Raw genomic sequence first — 23,054 nt, 5'->3', positions numbered from 1 at the left:
CAGCTCATGAAATATGGACCAAGACTTTACATGTGGCATTTACATTTTTGTTCAGTATATATTATTATATAGGAGGATACAGTACAGAGCAGGCAGTTTATGTTTTTGAAACAGTCTGACCCTGTGACCTGTAGCAAACTACATGCTGGGTAGCAGAGCTAAAACTGAGACAGAAAACATTTGATACCACAAGAAACAAAATAATACTCACTACTCTCACTTTAACTGTAGGCAGAAGAGATAAAAAGCCCAGCAAGCCAGAAGATGGAGGAGAAGCAGCAGGACGAACTAACCCTGCAGAGTTGTGTTTTCAAAATGAACCTTTCTCCTGGTGGCCAAGGTGGGAGCTACTTCACATCAATAGCTCTGGGTGAACAGGAACCAAGACGTCTACTTGGATCCAATCACAGACGCTGACTTGAAAGAGTTTCTTTCAACTTCAGTACTCAGTATCTCACGCAGGTGGTGAAACTGGCAAAATAACACCAACAGAATGATGCTCCGATTTTTTCTTACACTTTTATTTAACTAGACAAGTTAGTTAAGAACGAAATCTTATTTACAATGACGGCCTACTTGTAAAGGCCCTCGGCCAAACCCTCCCCTAACGATACTGGGCCAATTGTGCGCCACCCTATGGGACTCCCGATCACGGCCGTTTGTGATCCAGCCCAGGTTCGAACCTTGGTCATTAGTGACGCCTCTAGTACTGCGATGCAGTGCCTTAGATCACTGTGCCACTCCGGAGGCCAGATTACAAAGAGGACTTAATTTTTTTTTAAAAGCAAGACTTGGCCTGTAGAGATAATGGTGGTACGGTCTGAGTGGTAACCACCCACCCTTCTACCACCAGCCTATAACACCACTCAGCCAGGAACATGCCCCCACCACCACCACCACCACCACCACCCTGCTACTTCCAACACACCCCAGCCAGGTAGTAAGCAGAGCTGGTTAAATGAGCAGCCTGGTCTCTGAGTTCTGAGGTGTCCTTCGTCAGACAGCTAATTGCCTTGTTCTGCCATGTGTGACGTGTCATTCTCTAATGAGGGCTCTGACAGACACTGTTCTACAGTCACCATGGGCTCTCTGACACTCTCCTCCACACCATGGTATCAGATAGTCCTCTCTACAGTAACCATGGCGCCACCAGTCATACTAATGGCAAGCTCCCACTGACCATGTGGGAAGGAGAAATCGCATACTGTCCTCTCTTGATATTTGGCCCAATCATGTGCATTGGAGGTGGTTCGGTGAATCACACTTGTGTAATGATTCACCTGGCCTGACACCTGAAGGTGTCTGTAGAATCAGAATGATTTGAGCTACAAACTATGAAAAGCTGAGACACGACATGTGGGACATGTTTTGCTCTATGACGCTCACAAGCAACACAAGAGTCTCTACAAGGGTAAGGGGTTCTTCTACATAGGAGATCATAGGAAATCCCAGGACAGAGTGTCTGTCACAAACTCCACACAGTTGTCACTGACATTTGTCAATAAAACTCGAGAACGCCACGGTTTATGTCAAATTCCTTTGTGTTCTATTTGTAGCCCTGGTCGTCCTGAAAAGAAGATGGTAAAACACTTCATTGTGAGGCTAAATATAAAGGGCTGGACATGCAGATGAATGAAAAGACGATTTTAGCTGGGGTCTCAGGAATGATAGGGTTAATTAAGAGGGGGAATAAGGAATCTGCTTCCTGCACCACGGCTTGGAACAGAGAGAGAAGAGAATAATACTGGAAACTAGGTCAGATTACTTGCAGTTTTCTTATTTGTGAATTTTTGTCTCTTCCTTTTTAGTATTTGTGAAAAGCCTTAGTAAGCATTCCCATTTCTCAGTCAGTCTGCCTCATCTCTCGCTCCTCCCCCGCATACAGCTCTGTTCATCCTACAGCAACACAACTCAGAAGGAGCGTCTGGCTAGCAGTGTCAATAACTTCGGACACGCTGCCTAGCGCTACACTACACCTTCCTGCTGGACTACCCTGGTCTGCTGGAGGCCTCTGGTTTGCTCTGCAGCTCTGGTGAGAAAAGGCCTGTCACGTCTCTGATGTCTGCTCGGGGCAGCAGCACCATGCAGGGCTCAGGAGGCTCAGGTTGTGTCTCAAAATGGTACCCTCTTTCTTATAGGGCTCTAGTCAAAAGAAATGCACTAAATAGGGCAGGGATGGGAACCTTTGATGGGGGTGAGGGCCACAAAACATCTGAACTCATCATGAGGGTCCGCAGTTCTCTCTTGGGGCTGCGTACACACAGAGCAAGGCTGTGTGTTACCTGCTAAATCATCCCCAGGGAAAATGCTCTCCTTCTCTCATCTTCATAGGATCCATTAGTACACGAGACATGTTCTGTGGGTAAAGCAGTGGTTGAGCAACAGCAGGCTTCTCCCGCACACACTTCCTGTACAAAGATCATTCTCATCTTAGCTGCCTCTCCCAGAACACTCTATTTGACAGCTGACCTTCTAACTACCTGTATACATGCCTCCACACCTTTCCTTTCCTCTGACCTTCCATCTGAACAGCAGCTCTGGGCAGTAAAAGCACTAGAAAGGGAGGGAGTGGGAGGGTTGCTCAGTGAACCACCAGCGGTATTGAATCAACCGTAGCAGTAAAGGCTGACAGAGAATACTTGTACCTAACACATCACAGCAGAGCCCAGTACAGCACACTGGGTGTACCTACAGTACACATAGAATTACATTAAATCAACTGCACAACGATGTGAGCATTGGTATTGCGGTGAAAGTGCCGACGCACCACTTTTACAAACTCATTTTAAGTAGTTTTTGTTGTTAAAAAAGAAAGAAAATCCTCTTCCTTTGAAGCATCAGTCACCTGCAGAGTTTCCTTTATACTGTGGACTGTTGAAGTAAACCGTAGCAGAGCGATGACAACAGAACGCTTGGCAGGGTAAGCCAGATATGAGAGCTTTGACTTTTACAGTAATAAGGAAAACAACACCCGAAGACAAACAATTCAACATGGTTTATCCTGTTCTTAGCGTCTTATCTGAGAGTTACAGTCACTATTACAGTAGTCTAACAGTACTGTGGTCTTGTGGTGATGAACCCTACTTAAATATGTTCGCCTACGATTTACACTACTATTCTAGGTAATAATTAATCAATTAGAAATTGATGTTGCTTATTTCTCCTTAGAGGGAATATTTTTTTCAAAATGCACCGACCAGAGCTTTACCATGAGGGGTGTAATGATTTAGTAAATTAATTTAATTTCAACATTAATGCGGTTTATCAGACTCCCTGAATGAAAAGCTATTCTCTTCCAAGCTATTCTCTTCGTGGTAAAGCACGGATGCTGAACAAACCATTCCAGAGCCTCTACATATCCAACTCAACTGGACCGTGAGAGACATTGCTGGAGAAAGCGGATGCTATAAAGTTATAGGTGGAAGACTGAGACCAGTGATGTGGTTTGGCTCTACTGCATTCTGCCTTACAGAGGAAAGGGGAGAAATGTTCATGGGAAACAAGTCTGACGAGCTCTACATTATCATGCATCAGCATGAACTCATTTGAACTCAAACATTGGTGCTCGACAAGATGAACGCAGCGGGTTTATCTCTCTCCTTCGAGAACTTGCGTGAAGTGATTAAGATGAGGAACTGCTTGAAGTAGCTTTGTGATCGGCACTCTTATGGTATTGATAACGGCAGACCGAACACGTCAGAAAGAACCGTTTATGCGTTAAAGACATCACATCCAGTTACTTTTCAATGAATACAAACCAATCAATTCAAAGTTATCCCCAAATTGTTTGGAAGTCCTATTCAAATACACAACCTATCCAAAGTGACACGAGGTGGCTCTTCTGGATTCAGTCATTTGCTGTGTGTTAAGTCTCCCGTTTGAAGCATTGTATGTAAGAGCTACAGTATGCATACACTTAAAGACCACATCCAGGTACTGGACGCAGACACCAACACCTACGCATTTAGTACCGGACAGTCCCTGATACACTAACAGCACTAAAAGGGATGTGGGCCAGTTTATATTTAGGAACAGAGGAGAACATACAAAAACCATTAGCTATCCCACCAATTATATAACACCGCATAGAAACCCCTGAGGTGATCCACGTTTCACTTTGTATGGATTTTTGGGGGGAGGGAGGGAGATAACAAATATGTAAATGAGCATTCATATTTTGAATTCTATATTCCATGAGAACATGAATATGAGGCGTTTAGTTAATCCCCTGTACAGAGGGCAGAGTGCCAGACATGCACATCTCTCTGTAGCAACACTAGCTACAGCTTAGGGAGGGAGGGAGGCGGGAAGGAGGGGGGCAGAGCGAGGGGGAGGGAGGAAGGGAGAGAGGCAAAAATAAAGAGAGAATAAGACATATGTGAAGGTGGAGAGGGAAGGATGGAGAGAGTGAAAGAAAAATACATTTGATTATTATTTAAAAAAAAACATTTGAGTCATTTAGCAGATGCTCTAATCCAGAGTGATTTACAGGAGAGCCAATAGGGTTTAGTGCCTTGCTCAAGAGCACAGACCGATTTTTCACTTAGTCGGCTTGGGGATTAGAACCAGCCACCTTTCATTACTGGCCCAGCGGTCTTAACACTAGGCTACCATCCACCCGATGACAGAAGGAACGAGGGAAAGAGTGACAGAAAACAGACAAAGCATGCTGCTGAGATATATTTACCTCGTCTGTCCAGTCAAGGAACACATTTGACAAAAGGAAGAGAAACTGATGACAGCCTGTCTCTGTGTTTTAGTTCTGCACCGAGCAGAGTGAAGAAGCCCAAAGCAGCAGCAAAATGTCAATAACCCGCTGTCTCCGTAGTCTTATTTCACACAAAAGGAAAGGCAGACATGCCCAACATAGTCATTTATTATGAAAATGTTTGACGCTGTATTCATTGTTCTACTTGGTTGATTATGATACACTGTATATAAGTTCTGGTAACATGTTGATTATGATACACTGTATATAAGTTCTGGTAACATGTTGATTATGATACACTGTATATAAGTTCTGGTAACATGTTGATTATGATACACTGTATATAAGTTCTGGTAACATGTTGATTATGATACACTGTATATAAGTTCTGGTAACATGTTGATTATGATACACTGTATATAAGTTCTGGTAACATGTTGATTATGATACACTGTATATAAGTTCTGGTAACATGTTGATTATGATACACTGTATATAAGTTCTGGTAACATGTTGATTATGATACACTGTATATAAGTTCTGGTAACATGTTGATTATGATACACTGTATATAAGTTCTGGTAACATGTTGATTATGATACACTGTATATAACATGTTGTTCTAAGTTCTGGTAACATGTTGGTAACATGTTGATTATGATACACTGTATATAAGTTCTGGTAACATGTTGATTATGATACACTGTATATAAGTTCTGGTAACATGTTAATTATGATACACTGTATATAAGTTCTGGTAACATGTTGATTATGATACACTGTATAGAAGTTCTGGTAACATGTTGATTATGATACACTGTATATAAGTTCTGGTAACATGTTGATTATGATACACTGTATATAAGTTCTGGTAACATGTTGATTATGATACACTGTATATAAGTTCTGGTAACATGTTGATTATGATACACTGTATAGAAGTTCTGGTAACATGTTGATTATGATACACTGTATATAAGTTCTGGTAACATGTTAATTATGATACACTGTATATAAGTTCTGGTAACATGTTGATTATGATACACTGTATATAAGTTCTGGTAACATGTTAATTATGATACACTGTATATAAGTTCTGGTAACATGTTGATTATGATACACTGTATAGAAGTTCTGGTAACATGTTGATTATGATACACTGTATATAAGTTCTGGTAACATGTTGATTATGATACACTGTATATAAGTTCTGTTGTAACATGTTGATTATGATACACTGTATATAAGTTCTGGTAACATGTTAATTATGATACACTGTATATAAGTTCTGGTAACATGTTGATTATGATACACTGTATATAAGTTCTGGTAACATGTTAATTATGATACACTGTATATAAGTTCTGGTAACATGTTGATTATGATACACTGTATATAAGTTCTGGTAACATGTTAATTATGATACACTGTATATAAGTTCTGGTAACATGTTGATTATGATACACTGTATATAAGTTCTGGTAACATGTTAATTATGATACACTGTATATAAGTTCTGGTAACATGTTGATTATGATACACTGTATATAAGTTCTGGTAACATGTTGATTATGATACACTGTATATAAGTTCTGGTAACATGTTGATTATGATACACTGTATATAAGTTCTGGTAACATGTTGATTATGATACACTGTATATAAGTTCTGGTAACATGTTGATTATGATACACTGTATATAAGTTCTGGTAACATGTTCATAATGATTCAGTGGATAAGTTCTGGTAAATATGTTCATAATGACTCAGTGGATAAGTTCTGGTAAATATGTTCATAGTGATTCAGTGGATAAGTTCTGGTAAATATGTTCATAATGATTCAGTGGAAATGTTCATTATATTTCTCTTTATAAGTGCTTTTATTATGCTCTGACTCAGATGAGACTGTGGATCCTCATAAATACATTGTAATCATCCAAACTGACACAGATGCATTGTGATCATCCAAACTGACACAGATGCATTGTGATCATCCAAACTGACACAGATGCATTGTGATCATCCAAACTGACACAGATGCATTGTGATCATCCACACTGACACAGATGCATTGTGATCATCCAAACTGACACAGATGCATTGTGATCATCCAAACTGACACAGATGCATTGTGATCATCCAAACTGACACAGATACATTGTGATCATCCAAACTGATACAGTGTGGTCCTCCTAACTGAGACAGACACAGTGAGGAGGAATTACAGTAGCTAAGTAGGGCATGCAGCACCTAAAACCTAAATACTGCATTACATTACATAACAAACCCCCTCTACTCCTGAGGGCTGAGGTGGTTGGGAAGGAAAGGAAGGCAATGACGATACAGAAAAGCACCCTAGTACAATACAGTACATTACAAGCCTTGCGTGGTTTGCTCCATGAGTGTTTACAGCAAAGTTTACACAAAAGTTATCATCTAAATAGTGATGAGCTAGCTATCCGTTGATATGCAATTCCAGTCAAAAGTTTGGACACTTACTCATTCCAGGATTTTTCTGAATTGTTTACTATTATTTAGATTTTAGAATAATAGTGAAGACATCAAAACTATGGAATCACGTAGTAACCAAAAAAGTGTTAAACGAAACAAAATACATTTTAGATTCTTCAAAGTAGCCACCCTTTGCATTGATGACAGCTTTGCACACACCTGGCATTCTCTCAACTAGCTTCATGAGGTAGTCACCTGGAATGCATTTCAATGAACAGGTGTGCCTTGTTAAAAGTTCAGTTGTGGAATTTCTTTCCTTCTTAATACGTTTGAGCCAATCAGTCGTGTTGTGACAAGGAAGGTGTGGTAAACAGAAGATAGCCCTATTTGGTAAAAGACCAAGCTCATATTATAAAGAACAACTCAAATAAGCAAAGAGAAGCAACAGTCCATCATTACTTTAAGACATTTATTTCACCTTTATTTAACCAGGTAGGCAAGTTGAGAACAAGTTCTCATTTACAATTGCGACCTGGCCAAGATAAAGCAAAGCAGTTCGACAGATACAACGACACAGAGTTACACATGGAGTAAAACAAACATACAGTCAATAATACAGTATAAACAAGTCTATATACAATGTGAGCAAATGAGGTGAGAAGGGAGGTAAAGGCAAAAAAGGCCATGGTGGCAAAGTAAATACAATATAGCAAGTAAAACACTGGAATGGTAGTTTTGCAATGGAAGAATGTGCAAAGTAGACATAAAAATAATGGGGTGCAAAGGAGCAAAATAAATAAATAAATTAAATACAGTTGGGAAAGAGGTAGTTGTTTGGGCTAAATTATAGGTGGGCTATGTACAGGTGCAGTAATCTGTAAGATGCTCTGACAGTTGGTGCTTAAAGCTAGTGAGGGAGATAAGTGTTTCCAGTTTCAGAGATTTTTGCAGTTCGTTCCAGTCACTGGCAGCAGAGAACTGGAAGGAGAGACGGCCAAAGAAAGAATTGGTTTTGGGAGTGACCAGAGAGATATACCTGCTGGAGCGTGTGCTACAGGTGGGAGATGCTATGGTGACCAGCGAGCTGAGATAAGGGGGGACATTACCTAGCAGGGTCTTGTAGATGACATGGAGCCAGTGGGTTTGGCGACGAGTATGAAGCGAGGGCCAGCCAACGAGAGCGTACAGGTCGCAATGGTGGGTAGTATATGGGGCTTTGGTGACAAAACGGATTGCACTGCGATAGACTGCATCCAATTTGTTGAGTAGGGTATTGGAGGCTATTTTGTAAATGACATCGCCAAAGTCGAGGATTGGTAGGATGGTCAGTTTTACAAGGGTATGTTTGGCAGCATGAGTGAAGGATGCTTTGTTGCGAAATAGGAAGCCAATTCTAGATTTAACTTTGGATTGGAGATGTTTGATATGGGTCTGGAAGGAGAGTTTACAGTCTAACCAGACACCTAAGTATTTGTAGTTGTCCACGTATTCTAAGTCAGAGCCGTCCAGAGTAGTGATGTTGGACAGGCGGGTAGGTGCAGGTAGCGATCGGTCGAAGAGCATGGATTTAGTTTTACTTGTATTTAAGAGCAATTGGAGGCCACGGAAGGAGAGTTGTATGGCATTGAAGCTTGCCTGGAGGGTTGTTAACACAGTGTCCAAAGAAGGGCCGGAAGTATACAGAATGGTGTCGTCTGCGTAGAGGTGGATCAGGGACTCACCAGCAGCAAGAGCGACCTCATTGATGTATACAGAGAAGAGAGTCGGTCCAAGAATTGAACCCTGTGGCACCCCCATAGAGACTGCCAGAGGTCCGGACAGCAGACCCTCCGATTTGACACACTGAACTCTATCAGAGAAGTAGTTGGTGAACCAGGCGAGGCAATCATTTGAGAAACCAAGGCTGTCGAGTCTGCCGATGAGGATGTGGTGGTTGACAGAATCGAAAGCCTTGGCCAGATCAATGAATACGGCTGCACAGTAATGTTTCTTATCGATGGCGGTTAAGATATCGTTTAGGACCTTGAGCGTGGCTGAGGTGCACCCATGACCAGCTCTGAAACCAGATTGCATAGCAGAGAAGGTATGGTTAGATTCGAAATGGTCGGTAATCTGTTTGTTGACTTGGCTTTCGAAGACCTTAGAAAGGCATGGTAGGATAGATATAGGTCTGTAGCAGTTTGGGTCAAGAGTGTCCCCCCCTTTGAAGAGGGGGATGACCGCAGCTGCTTTCCAATCTTTGGGAATCTCAGACGACACGAAAGAGAGGTTGAACAGGCTAGTAATAGGGGTGGCAACAATTTCGGTGGATAATTTTAGAAAGAAAGGGTCCAGATTGTCTAGCCCGGCTGATTTGTAGGGGTCCAGATTTTTCAGAACATCAGCTGAATGGATTTGGGAGAAGGAGAAATGGGGAAGGCTTGGGCGAGTTGCTGTTGGGGGTGCTGTGCTGTTGACCGGGGTAGGAGTAGCCAGGTGGAAAGCATGGCCAGCCGTAGAAAAATGCTTATTGAAATTCTCAATTATGGTGGATTTATCAGTGGTGACAGTGTTTCCTATCTTCAGTGCAGTGGGCAGCTGGGAGGAGGTGTTCTTATTCTCCATGGACTTTACAGTGTCCCAGAACTTTTTTGAGCTAGTGTTGCAGGAAGCAAATTTCTGCTTGAAAAAGCTAGCCTTGGCTTTTCTAACTGCCTGTGTATAATGGTTTCTAGCTTCCCTGAATAGCTGCATATCACGGGGGGCTGTTCGATGCTAATGCAGAACGCCATAGGATGTTTTTGTGTTGGTTAAGGGCAGTCAGGTCTGGGGAGAACCAAGGGCTATATCTGTTCCTGGTTCTAAATTTCTTGAATGGGGCATGTTTATTTAAGATGGTTAGGAAGGCATTTAAAAAAAATATCCAGGCATCCTCTACTGACGGGATGAGATCAATATCCTTCCAGGATACCCCGGCCAGGTCGATTAGAAAGGCCTGCTCGCTGAAGTGTTTCAGGGAGCGTTTTACAGTGATGAGTGGAGGTCGTTTGACCGCTGACCCATTACGGATGCAGGCAATGAGGCAGTGATCGCTGAGATCTTGGTTGAAAACAGCAGAGGTGTATTTAGAGGGGAAGTTGGTTAGGATGATATCTATGAGGGTGCCCGTGTTTAAGGCTTTGGGGGGGGTACCTGGTAGGTTCATTGATAATTTGAGTGAGATTGAGGGCATCAAGTTTAGATTGTAGGATGGCTGGGGTGTTAAGCATGTTCCAGTTTAGGTCACCTAGCAGCACGAGCTCTGAAGATAGATGGGGGGGCAATCAGTTCACATATGGTGTCCAGAGCACAGCTGGGGGCAGAGGGTGGTCTATAGCAGGCGGCAACGGTGAGAGACTTGTTTTTAGAGAGGTGGATTTTTAGAAGTAGAAGTTCAAATTGTTTGGGTACAGACCTGGATAGTAGGACAGAACTCTGCAGGCTATCTTTGCAGTAGATTACAACACCGCCCCTTTGGCAGTTCTATCTTGTCTGAAAATGTTGTAATTTGGAATTAAAATTTCAGAATTTTGTGGTCTTCCTAAGCCAGGATTCAGACACAGCTAGAACATCCGGGTTGGCAGAGTGTGCTAAAGCAGTGAATAGAACAAACTTAGGGAGGAGGCTTCTAATGTTAACATGCATGAAACCAAGGCTATTACGGTTACAGAAGTCATCAAAAGAGAGCGCCTGGGGAATAGGAGTGGAGCTAGGCATTGCAGGGCCTGGATTCACCTCTACATCGCCAGAGGAACATAGGAGGAGAAGAATAAGGGTATGGCTAAAAGCAATAAGAATTGGTCGTCTATAACGTCTGGAACAGAGAGTAAAAGGAGGTTTCTGGGGGCGATAAAATAGCATCAAGGTATAATGTACAGACAAATGTATGGTAGGATGTGAATACAGTGGAGGTATACCTAGGACATGAAGGTAAATCAATCTGGATTATTTCAAGAACTTTGAAAGATTCTTCTAGTGCAGTCGCAAAAACCAAACCTCATGAGGACCACCACAGGAAAGGAAGACCCAGAGTTACCTCTGCTGCAAATGATACATTCATTAGAGTTAACTGCACCTCAGATTGAAGCCCAAATAAATGCTTCAGAGTTCAAGTAACACACACATCTCAACATCAACTGTTCAAAGGAGACTGTGAAAATCAGGTCTTCATGGTTGTATTGCTGCAAAGAAACCACTACTAAAGGACACCAATAAGAAGAAGAGACTTGCTTGGGCAAAGAAAAACGAGCAATAGACATTAGACCGGTGGAAATCTGTCCATTTTTGAGAATTTTGGTTCCAACCGCCGTGTCTTTGTGGAGGAGGTGTGATGGTGTGGGGGTGCTTTGCTGGTGACACTGTCTGCGATGTATTTAGAATTCAAGGCACACTTAACCAGCAAGGCTACCACAGCATTCTGCAGCGATACACCAACCCATCTGGTCTGCTCTTAGTGGGACAATCATTTGTTTTTCAACAATACAATGACCCAAAACACACCTCCAGGCTGTGTACGGGATATTTGACCAAGGAGAGTGATGGAGTGCTACATCAGATGACCTGGCCTCCACAAATCACCTGACCTCAACCCAATTGAAATGATTTGGGATGAGTTGGACCGCAGAGTGAAGGAAAAGCAGCCAACATGTGCTCAGCATATGTGGGAACTCCTTCAAGACGACAGGTAGCCTAGTGGTTAGAGCGTTGGGCCAGTTACCGAAAGGTTGCTAGATCGAATCCCGAGCTGACAAGGTAAAACTTTGTCGTTCTGCCCTTGAACAAGGCAGTTAACCCACTGTTCCTAGGCTGTCATTGTAAATAAGAATCTGTGACATGCCTAGTTAAATAAAAGGTCAAATAAAAAACAAAAGCATTTAGAAAAGCATTAGTCATTAAGTTGAGAATTGGTGGCTACTTTGAAGAATCTAAAATATATTTAGATTTGTTTAGTACTTTTTTGGTTACAACACAGTTTTGATGTCTTCTACACGTAGAAAATAGTACAAATAAAGAAAAAACATTGAATGAGTAGATGTATCCACACTTTTGACAGGTACTGTACATAAAAAATATGCAAGTTTTGCATAATTCCGCCCAACCACAATCATTCTTACTAACCGTACTGTCCTGCTATTGAAGAGAAAAATCAACAATATACTGTATATTTAATGTCTTATTTCCTTTACAACAGTAACTCACAGCACTAAAACCCTAAACCTGGATACCTATTTATCAAGAGAATAGCTTGAGCAACAGTACGATGAGCACAGTGTTTTAAGTTTGAGATCTGTTGAGATGTGTCCCACTTTAACTTCTCATCTATATTAACGCTAAGTTTAGTTTTGGCCAATTAATGCAGGAAATTAATTTGGATTAATTCAAAACTAATATGCTGCGGAAGGCAGAAAGCAGCACGTAGGGTTTTGATGATGTCTATATCATCATAGCAAGAAGTCTGATGCTTTCAATATTTATTTATTGGTTTATTCAGGTATCCATTAGCTTTTGCCGAAATAGCAGCCATTCTTCCTGGGGTCCACACAAAAACACATTAAACCCGAAATTGAAATAGACATCGATTAACACGAAGTAACCCATTAAAGCACATAGTTAGTTACCGTAGCTGCTCTGGGGTGTCTCTCAACACAAGTCACTCATTCGTGGCTGGTGTAATACATTCACAAGGCGAAATGAGAAACAGAATAGAACAGCAGACCCTTTCTTATGTGAAAAGGGAGGGTGGATTTGGTGTTAAATAAGCTAAACCACACACACACACGGTTGTTTTAAATGAGCTTACCAACGTGTGTACGAGGAGATAGCAGGTCCCTCTCTACCCTGGAGGAGACGACAGCTCACAGTGGAGCAGAGGAATGATTATTATTACTTACAAACATGGAGAGAGAAATAGTGACAAAATGCTTACGTTTCAGTCAAATTGGGAACAGCTTGAGCAATAGCTAGCTTTACAAGGGTGGACAAATGAATGGAGTTTGAAGGCTACAGTAACTAGCTAAAGGAGTTTGATTCTGCTAAGGGATTGGCTAAGTTCCACCAGAAGAACCAATCCCTGCTCTGTATTGGCATTGGTCTTCATTCCCAGTAAGGGGCGGGGTCTGCTGGAGACACAGAAATCAGGAAATGACAGGCGGCTAGACTGACAGCTGGGACAGAGACCCTGAAAAGAACCTCCGTCAAAGAAATGAGAGGACAGTGCACACACACACACGATTTGGTGAGCAGAGAGCGTAACGTTAGTTGTAGAGTTTAGGAGACTGTAGGGCTACTACTCTCATTCCTTTACAGGGCTGGCAACTGCCCCTAAAAAAATAACTACTCCCTTTGAAACAGCCTGTGTCATCGATATGAGTCAGAAACATTTATTCCAGTGTCAAAATTGACTACAAAGTGTAAATAATCTTAGTCAAAGTCAGTCTCTGAGTTTGACACCTCAGTGAGCCACAACGAGTAAATTAAGGTTTTGGTTTAGATTTCAATTATGTCAACAAATCATGCCCCCTTTTCACAAAGCACCACATGCAAATCACCCCTCCGCCCACTTCATTTCCCTTCATCGAATGGGTCTCTGTTTCATCGCCCCAAACTAATGCGTTCAATGCCATTGGAGACCGAAAAGCCCTATACGGATTGACCATGCAATGTATGCATCCAGCAGGATGCACAGCCAACAACTTATGGTTTTCATGCCCTGCGGTAGGACCTTATCGTGCTGGTCAGGAGTTTGGAGTTTGTTGGTCCTCAGTGGTGGTGAGTATACCGGTAACTAGTAAGACTGACACCATTTAACCGACTGGTCGATTGTTTGGTCGACCAAGATTTCTTTAGTCGAGCAGTGGCGCAAACATAAATCATTGTGGAGGCCGTGGGGATGGTACTCTAAGACATGAGCTACTGAAATTGTATATGGTTATATTACATAAGCACAGTGGTGCAACACTAATAAAAATAATACAATTTGATAACAAACGTGCTTTCTCCTGCATTCAATAGCGGTCGCAGTCCACGGTTCTGAAAGATCAGCGTGGCACTGTTGAATTGGCACCTTTTCCTAGACCATGTTGCTATGTGCATAATAGCAAAGTTACCCTGCATATTGGTGTTAAGAACAATGTGGCGGAGGCAGCAGTGGAGTTAAGAGACAAGAAAATAGCCCATGCCTTAATTTTCTAAGACAAGTGAGGAGAGGAAACCAACTTAATTACTTCTATAATCAATAGTCTAACTTTTAACTGTGCCTGGCTTTATAAATTATCTATCTATACACACACACAAACAAACTCAGCAAAAATAATAAATCTCTTTTTCAGGACCCTGTATTTCAAAGATAATCCGTAATGGTTTAAACACGGTTTCCCATACTTGTTCAATGAACCATAAACAATTAATAAACATGCACCTGTGGAACGGTCGTTAAGGCACTAACAGCTTACAGATGGTAGGCAATTAAGGTCACTAAAGGTCACTAAATTAAGGACACTAAAGAGGCATTTCTACTGACTCTGAAAAACACCAAAAGAAAGATAAACAGGGTCCCTGCTCATCCGTGTGAACGTGGAGGCATGAGGACTGCAGATGTGGCCAGGGCAATAAATTGCAATGTCCGTTCTGTAGGACGTCTAAGACAGGGCTACAGGGAGACAAGACAGACAGCTGATCGTCCTCACAGTGGCAGACCATGTGTAACAACACCTGCACAGGACCGGTACATCTGAACATCACACCTGCGGGACGGGTACAGGATGGCAACAACAACTGCCCGAGTTACACCAGGAACGCACAATCCCTACATCAGTGCTCAGACTGTCCGCAATAGGCTGGACTGAGGGCTTGTAGGCCTGTTGTAAGGCAGGTCCTCACCAGACATCACCGGCAACAGCGTCACCTATGGGCACAAACCCACCGTCGCTGGACCAGACAGGACTGTGCTCTTCATTGACGAGTCACGTTTTTTTCTCACCGGGGGTGATGGTCGGATTGGCTGGTATCGGTCGAAGGAATGAGAGTTACACCGAGGCCTGTACTCTGGAGCGGGATCGATTTGGAGGTGGAGGGTCCATCATGGTCTGGGGCGGTGTGTCACAGCATCATCGGACTGAGTTTGTTGTCTTTTCAGGCAATCTCAACGCTGTGCGTTACAGGGAAGACATCCTCCTCCCTCATGTGGTACACTTCCTGCATGCTCATCCTGACATGACCCTCCAGCATGACAATGCTACCAGCCATACTGCTCGTTCTGTGCGTGATTTCCTGCAAGACAGGAATGTCAGTGTTCTGCCATGGCCAGCGAAGAGCCCGGATCTCAATCCCATTGAGCACGTCTGGGACCTGTTTGATCGGAGGGTGAGGGCTAGGGTCAATCCCCCCAGAAATGTCCAGGAACTTGCAGGTGCTTTGGTGGAAGAGTGGGGTAACATCTCACAGCAAGAACTGGCAAATCTGTTGCAGTCCATGAGGAGATGCACTGCAGTACTTAATGCAGCTGGTGGCCACACCAGATACTGACTGCTACTTTTGATTTTATCCCCCCTTCTGTTCAGGGGCACATTATTCCATGTCTCTTAGTCACATGTCTGTGGAATTTGTTCAGTTTGTCTCAGCTGTTGAATCTTATGTTCATACAAATATTCGTACACACACACACACACACACACACACACACACACACACACACACACACACACACACACACACACACACACACACACACACACACACACACACACACACACACACACACACACACACACACACACACACACACACACACACACACACACACGTCAGATCCTGTGTGTGTTGCCGTTTGAAAGTTTGTTTAATAGCCTACTGGTTCATTGAGCATCAAGCCTCAATCCCAACATGTCGTATAAACAATTTAGGCTGTTTTTAAATCTTTGCTATGCTGTAAGAACAGTCTCTCTGATATTACATCATTTATTTAGTGTTGTTTCCCCATTCCATATTGTCAGAAGAATTAGCTAGCTAGCTGGCTAAGGTTAGCCTACTTCAATACAACTCTGATTTGGCTTGGACACACAATAGTATTTTAGAAGGCGGCAAACAATATGTAGGAAAACCTTTTGTTATGATTGCGTTGTCGCCAGATTGACTTCTGATGCAGTATAATGTTTGCCAGCTAACTAAGATTGAGGGAAACACTATTTTTAGCTAGCTAACATTAGCATTGCAAGGTATGTTTAACTAACTTGGCTAGTAACAGTAATGGAAACATTGCATCTCTCTAAAGTAAATTTGACGACATCATTATATGGCAAAGTTATTTCCTACTACGTATTTGCATACTTTATCAATGTCATCGTATTTCCATGCCACTAAATTTGTGTAATTTAGACGAGACAGTCACATTAGCCTCCGAGGTGCAACCCATGCCTAGGGCACAAATAAATATTGGATGCAGAAATGGTGGTACTAGAGTAGCTAACTCATGTCTGACTGTAACGAGCAGCAACAAACTCCATAGCAAAACATGTCATAGTTGGTTGCATAGTGTGTGTAACAGCATCACCGGCATGAATCTAATCCAATCAGTCAGTCTACACCTGCAAAGCATAGAATTAGCTTCCAATCCAGATTGTTATTTCTCAAGCTATGTTTAATACTTAGGGATGATGACAATTGTTGATCCTGTTTTTCTGTTAGACAAAGTGCACAGTTGCCCCGAGTTACTGCCCTGATAACAGACAGCGTCAACAACAACGACGGCGAAATGTGTGTTATGTAAAATGTGATATGTTGTATTCAAAAATATCCGACTTGATAAAATAGTAGGCTAAATCCCCAGCCAAGCAGAGACAAGTAGTAGAGCAATTTTGGTTGTGAAGTGCATTAGCAAAAAGCTTTGTCCTTTCTTTAAAACGAAATGCAATTTACCACTTGGCTGTCTATTTATACCACCTCGACACAGGCACTCCCAGTCAACAACACCGCATAAGATTGCCTGCTGCAGTTGCTTGAGAGATGTCCAGTTTGCAGCCGAACATGCAGCATAGAGAAACCCAGCAAGGAGGCCCTCATCAGCCTCATGCAGACATGCCCTCACTGTGAGTATTCCTATGAATGCGACAATCAGCCACACGTTAGCAAGTCTCCGGCCAGCAACCTGCACCAGTCAGCGGCAACCGCGTTCACAGGCTCATTATATGCATCTAAGATGTAGAAAATAAGCAACAAATAATGTCAGTTTACATAAATGTTTCACAATTAGGTTATGTACCAGAGTTATGAAGTGGGTTACCCTCAGTGTTTGTACAAATTATGTCCAGGGCATTACCTAGCCTTGTGGAACCAGCCTGATCTCTGTGTTATTATATTTGAAGTGAAGTAGAAAGGTGAACGCAGTGATCCGGCTGGTTCCACCATGCTAATCATAACCACCATTGATAATGTAATAAGTGCTCCGTGTCTGTGTCTGTCTGTGACAGACCAGTATCTTTGATAAGGGGCCAGAAGCTGATCTACACTGCTATGCCCATCAACATGGCTCTGGCAAAGACCTCACCTCCAGTCTCACCTCTTGCCTGCTCAGCAACGGTTGACCATGGGGGAGATCAGAATTAGGTAGGTTTTAGTCAGACTTGTTCAAAATTCAACATAGTATATGTTTGGGTATCAGATATCACCTATCCCTAACTGCCCCATCCCTATAGAAGTGACTGTGTGTGTGTGTGTGTGTGTGTGTGTGTGTGTGTGTGTGTGTGTGTGTGTGTGTGTGTGTGTGTATGTCTATGTGTTCACAGAAATGTATGGAGCCAGCACATGAAAACTTGCAAGATGATGTGATGAAGTCCAGACTAAAAGACGGGCGTGATGCTAATGTCTCTGAATGGACATTTGTACTTGTATTGTATTTTTTGGGGAACTGAATGATGTCAGTCAATATGGGGAAGGAAATCTCTGTGCATTCTCCTCCAGGATCAGGGAACTCATGTTGCATATGGGATACCACACAGGAAAGCATGACCACGTTTGCCAAGGTAGACCTATTACCACCAGACAAAATGCAGATAGGCACAATATATGTATTGGCTGGGAATGACAATGAAAGATGAAATGTACAGACTGTTATATTAGCAGGACACTGCTTCTATGGTACTATGTCAAGTTTTTTGATTTTGATTTTACATGGACCTGTTACTACATTTGAAAGTTAAAATATCTTGTCACTTGGTATTTATGACTCGTGTTACATACGGAAGGGTCCATAAGTAAAGCATTTCACTGTTATTCTAAACCTGTTGAAGATGCATGTGATAAAGACAATTACAACATTTATTTTTTGATTTGATCTACATACATTCAGCATTGTTAGTATTGTTCTCATGTTACTCTGCAGGTTACTGACCTATCCACCGCTTCCTCCGGCATCTCACCATACGTTTGCCAATAATTGATTCGACCCGCAGGAGGTTTGTTTGTTGAGACTGAGTGGGGTGAAACGGCTGCAGACAAGGTTCTGACAGATGGGTGTGTCTTGATGGTTGCAAGGACACACCCACCCACATCAAACCATACCTCCAAGCCAACTCACGTTTGGCTTCTGTCATGGCCACCAGTATTTCTTAAGAGCAAACCAAAAAACGAGGCCAAATCAGCGGGTGCAGTACCCCATTACACACAATTGACGAAGAGACGGAACTGACAAAAATGCATTTCAGGTCAAACATCTAGGACATTCAACTAACTCTTCTGAAACATCCAAAGCCCCAGGGAGAAGGCTTTTAGAAGTAACTTTTTCTATTCTGTTTTGTATCCTAGGAGAAACCAAGCTGACGTTGACTAATGAATGTAGAGCAGGAGTGTCAAACTCATTTCCTCTGCGGGCCTCATTTGGTCTTCACTGAAGTCTGGAGGGGCGTATTTAAACGTGATTATATTTCCTTGCCGTAAAAATAGACCTCTATCCATTGCTTTTGGAATTTTTGATGCTCCCTGACTGTCTAGCTTTCGTTTTGATGACTGTTAGCAAGCTGGACAGAGGCAAGAGACTATAAATGTAGGTCCATTATCATTTCTACACAATTTCGATTTGGTTTTAGACATTTCAATGTTGATTGAGATTTGTTCCCCCCCACACACACAAAACAACAACATTCTGTTTTTTAAATGAATTTTATTTAACCAGGTAAGCTAGTTGAGAACAAGTTCTCATTTGCATCTGCGACCTGGCCAAGATAAAGCAAAGCAGTGTGACACAGACAACAACACAGAGTTACACATGGAGTAAACAATAAACAAGCCAATAACACAATAAACAAGTAAATGACACAGTAGAAAAAGAAAGTCTATATACAGTATGTGCAAAAGGCATGAGGTAGGCAATAATAGGCCTTAGGAGCGATTAATTACAATTTAGCAGATTAACACTGGAGTGATACATGAGCAGATGATGATGTGCAAGTAGAGATACTGGTGTGCAAAAGAGCAGAAAAGTAAATAAAATAAAACAGTATGGGGATGAGGTAGGTAGATTGGGTGGGCTATTTACAGATGGACTATGTACAGCTGCAACGATCAGTTAGCTGCTCAGATAGTTGATGTTTAAAGTTGGTGAGGGAAATAAAAGTCTCCAACTTCAACGATTTATGCAATTAGTTCCGTTCACTGGCAGCAGACAACTGGAAGGAAAGGCGGCCAAATGGCTTTGGCGATGATCAGTGAGATATATATCTGCTGGAACGTGTGCTACGTGTGGGTGTTGTTATCGTGACCAGAGAACTGAGATAAGGCGGAGCTTTACCTAGCATAGACTTATAGACTACCTGGAGCCAGTGGGTCTGGCGACGAATATGCAGCGAGGGCCAGCCGACTAGAGCATACAGGTCGCAGTGGTGGGTGGTATAAGGTGATTTGGTAACAAAACGGATGGCACTGTGATAGAATGCATTCAGTTTGCTGAGTAGAGTGTTGGAAGCTATTTTGTAGATGACATAGCCGAAGTCGAGGATCGGTAGGATAGTCATTTTTACTAGGGTAAGTTTGGCGGCGTGAGTGAAGGAGGCTTTGTTGCGAAATAGAAAGCTGATTCTAGATTTGATTTTGGATTGGAGATGTTTAATACGAGTCTGGAAGGAGAGTTTACAGTGTAGCCAGACACCTAGGTATTTATAGTGGTCCACATATTCTAGGTCGGAACCGTCCAGGGTGGTGATGCTAGTCGGGCGGGCAGCGAACTGTTGAAAAGCATGCATTTGGTTTTACTAGCGTTTAAGAGCAGTTGGAGGCCACGGAAGTAGTGTTGTATGACATTGAAGCTCGTTTGGAGGTTAGTTAGCACAGTGTCCAAGGAAGGGCCAGAAGTATACAGAATGGTGTCGTCTGCGTAAAGGTGGATCAGGGAATCGCCCGCAGCAAGAGCGACATCATTGATATATACAGAGAAAAGAGTCGGCCCAGAAATTGAACCCTGTGGTACCCCCATAGAGACAGCTAGAGGTCCGGAAAACATGCCCTCCAATTTGACACACTGAACTCTGTCTGCAAAGTAGTTGGTGAACCAGGCGAGGCAATCATTAGAAAAACCAAGGATATTGAGTCTGCCGATAAGAATACGGTGATTGACAGAGTCGAAAGCCTTGGCCAGGTCGATGAAGACGGTGGTTATGATATCTTTTAGTACCTTGAGTGTGGCTGAGGTGCACCCGTGACCGGCTCGGAAGCCGGATTTCACAGCGGAGAAGGTACGGTGGGATTCGAAATGGTCAGTGATCTGTTTATTATCTTGGCTTTCAAAGACTTAAGAGGCAGGGCAGGATGGATATAGGTCTATAACAGTTTGGGTCGAGAGTGTCACCCCCTTTGAAGAGGGGGATGACCGTGGCAGCTTTCCAATCTTTAGGGATCTCGGACGATACGAAAGAGAGGTTGAAAAGGCTGGTAATAGGGGTTGCAACAATGGCGGCGGATAGTTTTAGAAAGAGAGGGTCCAGATTGTCTAGCCCAGATGATTTGTACGGGTCCAGGTTTTGCAGCTCTTTCAGAACATCTGCAGTCTGGATTTGGGTGAAGGAGAAGCTGGGGAGTAGCTGCGGGGGAGGCGGAGCTGTCGGCCAGGGTTCGAGTAGTCAGGAGGAAGGCATGGCCAGCAGTTGAGAAATGCTTATTGAAATGTTCGATTATCATGGATTTATCAGTGGTGACCGTGTTACCTAGCCTCAGTGCAGTGGGCAGCTGGGTGGAGGTGCTCTTGTTCTCCATGGACTTTACAGTGTCCCAAAACGTTTTGGAGTTAGAGCTACAGGATGCGAATTTCTGCTTGAAAAAGCTAGCCTTTGCTTTCCTGACTGACTGCGTGTATTGGTTCCTGACTTCCCTGAACAGTTGCATATCGTGGGGACTATTCAATGCTATTGCAGTCCGCCACAGGATGTTTTTGTGCTGGTCAAGGGCAGTCAGGTCTGGAGTGAACCAAGGGCAAAATCTGTTCTTTGTGCTGCATTTTTTGAACAGGGCATGCTTATCTAAGATGGTGAGGAAATTACCTTTAAAGACTGACCAGGCATCCTCGACTGACGGGATGAGGTCAATATCCTTCCAGGATACCTGGGCCAGGTCGATTAGAAAGGCCTGCTGGCAGAAGTGTTTTAGGGAGGCGTTTGACAGTGATGAGGGGTGGTCGTTTGACCGCGGGCCCATAGCGGATACAGGCAATGGAGGCAGTGAACGCTGAGATGGGTGGTGTATTTGGAGGGCAAGTTGGTCAGGATAATGTCTATGAGGGTGTCCATGTTTACGGATTTAGGGTTGTACCTGATGGGTTCCTTGATGATTTGTGTGAGATTGAGGGCATCTAGTTTAGATTGTAGGACTGCCGGGGTGTTAAGCATATCCCAGTTTAGGTCACCTAACAGAACGAACTCTGAAGCTAGATGGGGGGCGATCAATTCACAAATGGTGTCCAGGGCACAGCTGGGAGCGGAGGTGGGTCGATAGCAGGTAGCAACAGTGAGAGACTTATTTCTGGAGAGGTTCATTTTTTAAATTTTAAGTTCAAACTGTTTGGGTATAGACCTGGAAAGTATGACAGAACTTTGCAGGCTCTCTCTGTAGTAGATTGCAACTCCTCCCCCTTTGGCAGTTCTATCTTGACGGAAAATGTTGTAGCTGGGTATGGAAATCTCAGAATTGTCGGTGGCCTTCCTAAGCCAGGAAGGACACGTAGGGCCTGGGTTTACCTCCACATCACCCGGGGAACAGAGGAGTAGGATGAGGGTATGGCTAAAGGATATCAAAACTAGTCACCTAGAGCTTTGGGGACAAAGAATAAAAGGAGCAGATTTCTGGGAGTGGTAGAATAGATTCAGGGCATTATGTGCAGACAGGGGTATGGTGGGGTGTGGGTACAGCGGAGGTAAGCCCAGGTACTGAGTGATAAGAGGAAAGCTGACCAAGACTCCATTTTGTTGCTCCCTCCCTACAGACAGAAACTAAAACAAGAAGCTCCCGCGCTGAGGTCTGTTCAACGCTGGTCCGACCAATCTGATTCCACACTCCAAGACTGCTTCCATCACGTGGACTGGGATATGTTTCATATTGCGTCAGACAACAACATTGACGAATACGCTGATTCGGTGAGCGAGTTCATTAGAACGTGCGTTGAAGATGTCGTTCCCATAGCAACGATTAAAACATTCCCAAACCAGAAACCGTGGATTGATGGCAGCATTCGCGTGAAACTGAAAGCGCGAACCACTGCTTTTAATCAGGGCAAGGTGACCGGAAACATGACCGAATACAAACAGTGTAGCTATTCCCTCCGCAAGGCAATCAAACAAGCTAAGCGTCAATATAGAGACAAAGTAGAAACGCAATTCAACGGCTCAGACACAAGAGGTATGTGG

General features: G+C 43.0%; 1 protein-coding gene and 1 long non-coding RNA gene across 2 annotated transcripts in view; one reads left to right on the top strand and one right to left on the bottom strand.

Annotated features, from left to right (window-relative positions):
• The window catches only part of LOC124043402 (RNA polymerase II subunit A C-terminal domain phosphatase-like), a 128,114-nt gene that overhangs the window by 21,795 nt on the left and 83,265 nt on the right, over window positions 1-23,054 (bottom strand). The gene's annotated exons all lie outside the window — the stretch shown is intronic.
• LOC124043403 lies at window positions 17,143-18,476 on the top strand. Its single transcript, XR_006840308.1, has 3 exons — window positions 17,143-17,258; window positions 17,640-17,775; window positions 17,955-18,476. It is a non-coding gene; the product is annotated as an uncharacterized LOC124043403 (long non-coding RNA).

Source organism: Oncorhynchus gorbuscha, linkage group LG09 (assembly GCF_021184085.1).
Source record: "Oncorhynchus gorbuscha isolate QuinsamMale2020 ecotype Even-year linkage group LG09, OgorEven_v1.0, whole genome shotgun sequence".
Lineage (NCBI taxonomy): Eukaryota > Metazoa > Chordata > Actinopteri > Salmoniformes > Salmonidae > Oncorhynchus > Oncorhynchus gorbuscha.
Note: the sequence above shows the minus strand (reverse complement) of the source record. Positions and strands in the feature narration are given on the sequence as shown.